General features: G+C 34.6%; 1 long non-coding RNA gene across 1 annotated transcript; it reads right to left on the reverse strand.

Annotated features, from left to right (window-relative positions):
- On the reverse strand, nucleotides 1-8814 carry LOC148742022 (uncharacterized). Its single transcript, XR_015995052.1, has 5 exons — nucleotides 8740-8814; nucleotides 7128-7209; nucleotides 3175-3262; nucleotides 2260-2368; nucleotides 1-351 (listed from the first exon to the last, which is right to left on the reverse strand). It is a non-coding gene; the product is annotated as an uncharacterized LOC148742022 (long non-coding RNA).

Raw genomic sequence — 8814 nt, forward strand, 5'->3', positions numbered from 1 at the left:
TTGATCACCAAGAAAAATTTTGAAAAAAACACGCATGCGCACTTAAAGTACCCGTATTTATTTTCTAAGTTTTTGGCGGGAAAACGAAAATTTTTGAAAAGCCCTCCACCGAGAAATTATTTCGTTGAAAACATTCAAATCGTTAAAGCCTTAGTCTGTCATTCCAGTGTTCGATTCCTCTCAAGTTCTGGGCTCGACTTGACATGAGTGACGCATCGGGTTTACTGCTTTCAGAAAACCTAAGAAACATTTTATTATAAAATCGTCTCTCTACCTCTGACTTTCCCATTGTTTTGCCCCCGAGTGAATCTCTCCCACTTGATCCTTCTCGACTTGAAAGCGAGCGATAACCTACGAGAGAAAATTTTAAAAGGATGAGCTATAAATTCAACTGTGCAGACCCTGTATCCTTGTACTAAGATTTTATATACAAAAAAATTAACGCTCATTACGGTAAAAATTCCAGCTTGACCCAATGCCTCGACTGATACTTTCTATGAATGCCAACCAAAGTAATACAAAGAGTTCGTGTTTCTTTCTATCTTTTGGATGCTAGTCTTGTTCTTTTAAAGCGCTATAAAAAACTGACAGAAAAGATGGTTTCTATACTGTTATTGGCGACGGTTAAAATTACTTTTCCGTCATATAATTTTAGTGGTAAGAGATAACTAAGCCAGGATTTTTCGTTTATTTACCTGTATGGAATATAAACATATGACATGAAAGTAATTGGCACAAAAATCATTTAACTCTACAGTCGCAAGTAACTGGTTTGGAAACCGTTCAATTTTTTTTTTTTTTTTTAACTTTTACCTCAAAATAAATAACTTTTGGAATGCGTATTACAATTAAACGAAATTATTCAGGTACTCCGAGAGAAAGTGTCAAGCGAATGAACAAATGCTAATTACAATCGTTTTGTTAAAAGAAAGATTTCGGCGCAAATTGAGTTCCACAGGGAGCTTAAAGTTTTCATTATGACCTACGGTTTCGGAATTTAGAGATAAATTGGTCTGAAATGAATCCATCTTGAAAAGTCATAGCAAAAACCGTATCCGACTGCGCTTAAACCCAATACGTTGTATTTGTGAAGCGCGAATTTTTTTCACTTCAATTTGAATACACAACGGGCTTCATTTTTCAATGCCAAAGAGATAGTCAAAGTTATTCCCAAAAGGACGTTAATTTGTGCTAGAAACCATTCACATACACCTACTACAAGCCAAGAACATTTCCTGAGACTTTTCAATGAATTAATACTATTCTAACGTCACTCTGAGACATGTTGTAAGCTCTCCTGGTGGTATTTGGAATTTCGGGTAGGCATCGAGAAAAATGTTGAGTATTAAGTTTTTGAATTAATTTTCACAATTCCATACTTCATTATGCATACAATTCTTGGATAAAAGAAAGCAGAGGCAACACAATAGATTACCTTTGGGATTACGGCTTTGTTTTGATTGGTATGGGGTTATACGGAAAATCTTTCCCAATTCTTTCATCAACATATAAATGGAGATACCTGCGACTTCAAAATAATTTGTAAATAATTTGTAAGAAGTTCTTGTTAAAAAATTGCAATCTGTCCTAAAAATGATGATGGTCAAACAATCAAAATTGCTGTCACAATGGAAACTTTCACCAGTAAAACTTATTACGTAAACCTCAGAAATATTACAATTTGTGGAAAAAAAACATCTACGAAACTTGGTACAAATTCTTTCAATCCTCACACGATCTCTGTTACGTTAAACATCAATAGTTGATTTTCTGTGTAAATTGGAGTGCCAGATGCAGATTGGTGTCGTTTAAAGTAGAGTAATGCAATTTGGTATAGTTTTTATACATTCTCTTATCTTTTTCTTATTTGTTTTAGTTCGCTATTGCTTGTGTTGTCTGGTTTACGACTATTGATTTTCTTAACGTTTTCAGACCTGTTTTAGTTATCAGCTATCAACGATCAGCACTGGAGACCCATTTTGGACGTGAATGCTTTAAAGTGATATTTTTTCAATTCTTTCCGATTCAAGACAAAATTTCTTTGGTGAAATTTTAAGCTGCATTGGGTCAGGAATGCTATGGAGCTATCGCATATAATGCTTTTTAAGTAAAGTTTGGTTGCAAAACATACCCGTAATTAACCTTGACGAACAAATTAGACATATCTTTCCGTTGAAACTCTTAATCTCGGAGTACCCTTAAACAATTCCGATTAAAAAGGCCTGGCTAATTATGGAATCCAACAAGTGATAAACTCACCATCATCCTGTACGTCTTTTTATCCCTTGCCAAACATATCCTGAATGTTCATATCATATCATGATGAGCTTTACCAATCCTCCCGCGAAGTTTCCTTTATTTGTATTTCCTGATAAGAAAGAGATGTTTTTCGTAAATATTTTTTGATAAGATCTAAGTGCTATTTTGTGGCTAGCGATTAAAAAAAGGGTATTTTAAATGCTAAAATAAATACATTTTGTTCGTTTGGTTTGTTTAGTGTAGTGCAGAGTGGACCATAACTGACGATGCCTATCTCCGGTTTCTGCGGCATTAAGCCACAAGGGGCATGTCTTTTCCTTCTCGGAATGAGGATAGTCAATTGCAGGTAACCTGCCAGAGTGTTGGCAGTTTTCGCAGACCTTTCGTCGGTACTCGTTGCCACTCTTTCCTTTAGCAATACTTTTGAATTATCCCTGGGCCCCCTTGACTAAAAGGCGATGAATAAGTCAGGAATAAACCGCTAACTATACCAGTAGTCTGGAAACCTCAGTCTTTCAGGGTGAATTATCCAAACATTTTTAGGGAGTGAACCTGTGGAGCTCTGGGACTATTGGAGTTGCCACTTGACTCGGGATTGTGCACCTTACGTTGCGTTCTAGCCATGGGTTTGTTGTTACTCGGAGTTTATACAATGTTTATGAAATAAAAGACACTACGGTACCTCAAGAGAGTGGAAAAGGGAAGTGGTCGACGGTATGAACCTCGCCCTGGTTGTTCAAAAGATGGATAACGCTATCCACTAGATAAATCTCTATCCGGTGGATAGCGTAGTGCCTTTTGTTGTCACCTATCCACTGGATAGCGATTTATCCGTCGGATAGCGTTGTCCGCCGTTAAATAAACTGGACTCTGGTGTTTCTACCTGAAAACTTTTTTAAGAAGAGGAAGAATTACCTTAGATTGGAGGAAGGTTATTGTCCTTTAGTGTCTGAATGTCCAGGAAGTCGTCATGTAAGCCTCTGCCTGTTTTATTTTCTGATTTCTGTAGAGAAAAGCACAGTGATGGTTAATAACGTTTCTAGGTAAAGGAGTATTTTACAATTATGCCTCAGACCGCCTTATTGTAGTGATGATGTTGAAGTCAGACGTATTCTCTCAAATAGTCCAAGAGATCTTATATAGTCTGACCAGTCTAAGAGTCTTAAGAGATTATATTCAAGGACCACGATCGTAAGCTGTGAACCAAACTAAGGTAAAAAAAAGTTCTCCTACGAGAGCTGCCCTATTATTCTTGCGATCTCATATCCTCTGATGGTCAGTTCAATAACAGTCTGGATACTTGTCTTCCCACTAAAAAATGTCTTGATCGCTTACCAAGCTTAGATGATCTAGATTTAGTCACTCTAACTAATCTTTTAGAATACTAACATCCGAAGCTTACAACGCAATTTGGAAAATTTCCAAACCCATCGATTAGATGAACTTACTTTTCACTTCAATATTTTAGGTATCACAGAAACTAGAATAGAAGATGCATGTGATAATCTGGATTTTAATCCTGCTATACCCCACTATAACTTCAAACATGTGCCAACACCTATTTCAGCTGGGGGTGTTGGCATGTATATTGATGACAATCTTAAATACAAAATTATCGAAAAATGTTCTAATGAGGCTTTTCAGGCCCTTTGGGTTGAGCTACACCTACCCAAACATCGAAATATAATGTCCGGAGTTGTTTATAGGCAGCAAAATTCTCCAAAGCTTTTTCAGAAATATTTTGATCGAACAATCGAAAATTCAGCGCCTCTGGCAAGCAGATCTTTTTGATTGGTGATTTTAATAGTAATCTCCTTCGCTTTGATGATTGCATGTTATCCTTGCAAAGCTTCAACTTAACCCCAACAATTGACAAACCAACGAGAGTACGCCACAACTCTTGTTCACTTACTGACTACACCTTTGAAAGCAATCTAGAAGATACTATAACAAACGGTAATATAATCTCAGATCTAACCGATCACTTTTCTCAATTCTGTATTCTTAACTCTTCTAATGACTTCTTCGACCTCCAATGTAAAAAAAATGCTACTCCGTGACTTCTCTAATTACTCAGAGGCAAAATTCTTAAACGAACTGTCCCAACTTGACCTGACTGGAGCAGTCTCAGGACTGAATGATGTAAACAAATCTTTCTCTGTATTTTACAATAAACTGAACAAACTTCTCAATAAGCAAGCACCTTTTGAGCCAATTTCGAAACTTAAGGAAAAGAGATTATTGAAACCCTGGGTAACAAAGGGGATCCGGATATCGATTAAAACAAAAAATGATTTTTATTGTTCGGGCGACAACGTCGCCTACAAACTCTACTGGAACAAAGTGTTGACACTTACGCGAATTAGCAAAAATATGTATTTTCACAAGTATTTAAACAAATACCAAAAATGTGGGAGGACATCAACAGCCTTTTAGGCCGGAAAACAAAGCTCACAAAGATATAATCTCTCTTAAATCCCCGAGTAGCGATATAGTGTCACAAAATCCCTCTGAGTTTCCTGACATAATGAATAAATATTTTTCTTCAAAAGGGCATAACCTGGCTCCCAAAATTTCAAATTCACTAAAGCAATTTACTGATTATCTATCAAAGTTAAACTTTGCTAGTTCATTCTTTTTTAGCCCTGTATCTCCTTCTGAAATTGACTCTGAAATAATGACTATCCAACTAAACAAGGCACACGGGCTGTGTTCATTTCATACTCGCATTTTAAGATCGGCTTAACATATTATTAGGCAACCTCTATCTATCCTCATCAATATATCAGTTGAAATTGAAACCTATCTATCTAAATCAACGCTTGCCAAAGTAATTCCAATTTACAAAACTGGTGATGAATCTGACCCCTCTAACTAAAGACCCATTCGCTTCTCTCCATCTTTAACCGTAACTTCGAAAAGATGATGTATAATCGCCTCAAGCCATCTATTGAGAAGTTCAATATTCTCCATGATTCACAATATGGTTTTCGCGAAAAAAGTCTCCTGAACATGCTATTCTAGACAATTAAATTGAAACTAACATGGATAAAAAGTTGTACTCATGTGGTATGTTTATTGACTCGCAAAAAAACCTTTGACACAGTTAATCATTCAATATTATTAAGAAAATTGAGTCCATTATGGAGTACGTGGAATTATTAATTATTGGTTTGCACCATACCTAGTGGGTCGTCAACAAACAACACATATATTTAAAACATATCCAAAAAAGAAGTTATCAGGTGTCCCACAGGGATCGCTCCTAAGACCCTTACCATTCCTTATTTATTTAAATGATATATCTAACAGCTCTGATAAATTTTAATTCTAATCATTTGTTAATGATACCAATTTGTTATATGCTGACAAAAAATCTCAAATTGCTTGAATCTATAGTTAATGCAGAAATTTTTAGGATTTATAACTGGCTGATCGCAAATAAATTATCGCTAAATATAAAGAAAACTAACGGTCATTTTTAGACAAAGACAAAAAAGTTAAATCACCAAGTCAACTGGAAAGTACTTGACCATCATAACAACTCGTACATTTCTTTAAAATGCAAAATTATGTCAAATATCTGGGTGTAATTATTGATGGAAATCTTTCTTGGAAATACCATATCGCCCACATCGCTTCAAAAATAAGTAAAATTGGCATTGGGCATTATTGCGAGCCTCAGACACTTTGTACCCAAGAATACTTTACACCACATATACATATCTCTTATTCAGCCCTAATTATTTGTATGGCAAAGTCGCTTGGGATCAAGCTGCTAAAACTTACAAAAACAAAATATTCTTATTCTTCAAAACCTCGTTCTCCGCCTCATGTTCTTTGGTGACTACAATTCTCATGCAGTACCTTATTTTGTCTCCTCCAGCTTTCTTCTCTTATATCTACTCTACTTTAAATCCGTTTCTATTCTAATGCATGACATATCTAACAGCTTGACACCTACTAAGATATCTAACTTATTTGCTTCCCAATCTAATATTCATTTATAGAGTACAAGATCATCTTCAAGAGGTGACTATTATATTAGACACTCAAGGTGGGACAAACAAAGTCTTTTTCAAGGTATGGTGTAAAAATCTGGAATAGTTTACCGTGTGAAATGCGTCGATGTCCAAAAATAACTTTAAAATCAATGTCCATGACACTTCACTCCGAATACTTTCAGAAGAAAATGATCATATTGATTTACCCGACTTAACAAAAAAGAATTTCTGAAAACTCGGCTTCTTATATTTGCAGTGTAAACTTAATTAAATTGATTTTATTTTTGTTCATTTGCTTATTTATTTAACATTTTTTACCCTTTTTCTCTAGTCTTTGTTGTGAGCCATTTGTATTTGTCTATATATAACATACATGTAACCACTGTTCGCCTCGACTAGCTAATCTGCTAATGTGGGCAGTGGATATTGCTTTCTGTAATATTTGCCATAATTAATAAAGTTGTTTTTGTTGTTGTTGTTGTTATTGTTGTAGTCTGGTTTACGGCTATCGATTTGCTTAGCGTTTTCAGTCCTGTTTTATTAGTCAGCTATCAACGATCAGTACTTGAGACCCATTTTCAACGCGAATGCGTTGATGTGATCTTTTTTCAATTCCTTACGATTCAAAACCAAATTTCTTTGACGAACTTTTAAGCTGAATTGAGGTCAGGAGTGCTATGGAGGTATCGCATATAATGGTTTTCAAGTAAAGTTTGGTTGCTAAATTAAAACATAACCGAAATTAACTTTGACGAACAACTCAGGCATATCTTTCCACTGAAAGTCTGAATCTCGGAGTACCCTCAAACAATTCTGACTAAAAAGTCCTGGTTAACTATGGAATCTATCAAGTGATTAACTCACCATCATCCTGCTTATGTCTTTTCTTCCCTTGCCAAACATATCCTGAATGTTCACATCCTGACTTTTCCTTTATTTGGATTTCCTGATAGGAAAGAATTGTTTCTCGTTAACATTTTTGAAAGGGGTCAAAGAGTGGCTCAGGGATTTATTGTTCCACTGTTATTTCCTTTTTTCTAGTATTTTGGCTTCTACGTTTATTTATTGGTCCACTGTTATTTCCTTTTTTCCAGTATTTTGGCTTCTAATTTTATTTATTGTTTCACTTTTATTTCCTTTTTTCTAGTATTTTGGCTTCTACGTTTATTTATTGTTCCACTGTTATTTCCTTTTCCTATTATTTTGGCTTCTAATTTTATTTATTATTCCACTGTTATTTCCTTTTTTCTAGTATTTTGGCTTCTAGGTTTATTTATTGTTCCACTGTTATTTCCTTTTTCTATTATTTTGGCTTCTAATTTTATTTATTGTTCCACTGTTATTTCCTTTTTTCTAGTATTTTGGCTTCTAGGTTTATTTATTGTTCCACTGTTATTTCCCTTTTTCTAGTATTTTGGCTTCTACGTTTATTTATTGTTCCACTGTTCTTTCCTTTTTTTCTAGTATTTTGGCTTCTAGTTTTATTTATTATTCCACTGTTATTTCTTTTTCTCTAGTATTTTGGCTTCTAGTTTTATTTAATTTTGTACTGTTATTTCCTTTTTTCTAGTATTTTGGCTTCTAGGTTTATTTATTATTCCACTGTTATTTCCTTTTTCTAGTATTTTGGCTTCTAGTTTTATTTATTGTTCCACTGTTATTTCCTTTTTTCTAGTATTTTGGCTTCTAGTTTTATTTATTATTCCACTGTTATTTCTTTTTCTCTAGTATTTTGGCTTCTAGTTTTATTTAATTTTGTACAGTTATTTCCTTTTTTCTAGTATTTTGGCTTCTAGGTTTATTGATTGTTCCACTGTTATTTCCTTTTTTCTAGTATTTTGGCTTCTAGTTTTATTGATTGTTCCACTGTTATTTCCTTTTTTCTAGTATTTTGGCTTCTAGTTTTATTTATTATTCCACTGTTATTTCCTTTTCTCTAGTATTTTGGCTTCTAGTTTTATTTAATTTTGTACTGTTATTTCCTTTTTTCTAGTATTTTGGCTTCTAGGTTTATTTATTGTTCCACTGTTATTTCCTTTTTTCTAGTATTTTGGCTTCTAGTTTTATTGATTGTTCCACTGTTATTTCCTTTTTTCTACTATTTTGGCTTCTAGTTTTATTGATTGTTCCACTGTTATTTCCTTTTTTCTAGTATTTTGGCCTCTAGTTTTATTGATTGTTCCACTGTTATTTCCTTATTTCTAGTATTTTGGCTTTTAGTTTTCGAAATACATCCTACGCCCTTACATGAGCATCGCATTGACCGTACTGTCGACGGGATGGGCGCTTTTTCGGGGGTGGACGCTCGTTCGTGAAAATACGGTATCTGCTATCAGTAATCTAAACGTGACTCGGATGGTCCCAAGGCACTTTCCCAAACTGGACAAGGTAGACGACATAGAATACTTATATGGACAACTAGCTTTAGCAGACAACAGAGTGTAACTTTATCAACATGAAAAATAATTACCTGTACCTGAGAAAGACCGTGATTTTGTGGCGGCTACCTTTCGGGGTATATCATAAATAATTTCATTCCAGTAATATTTGC

The sequence above is a fragment of the Stylophora pistillata genome, chromosome 1, assembly GCF_964205215.1.
Source record: "Stylophora pistillata chromosome 1, jaStyPist1.2, whole genome shotgun sequence".
Lineage (NCBI taxonomy): Eukaryota > Metazoa > Cnidaria > Anthozoa > Scleractinia > Pocilloporidae > Stylophora > Stylophora pistillata.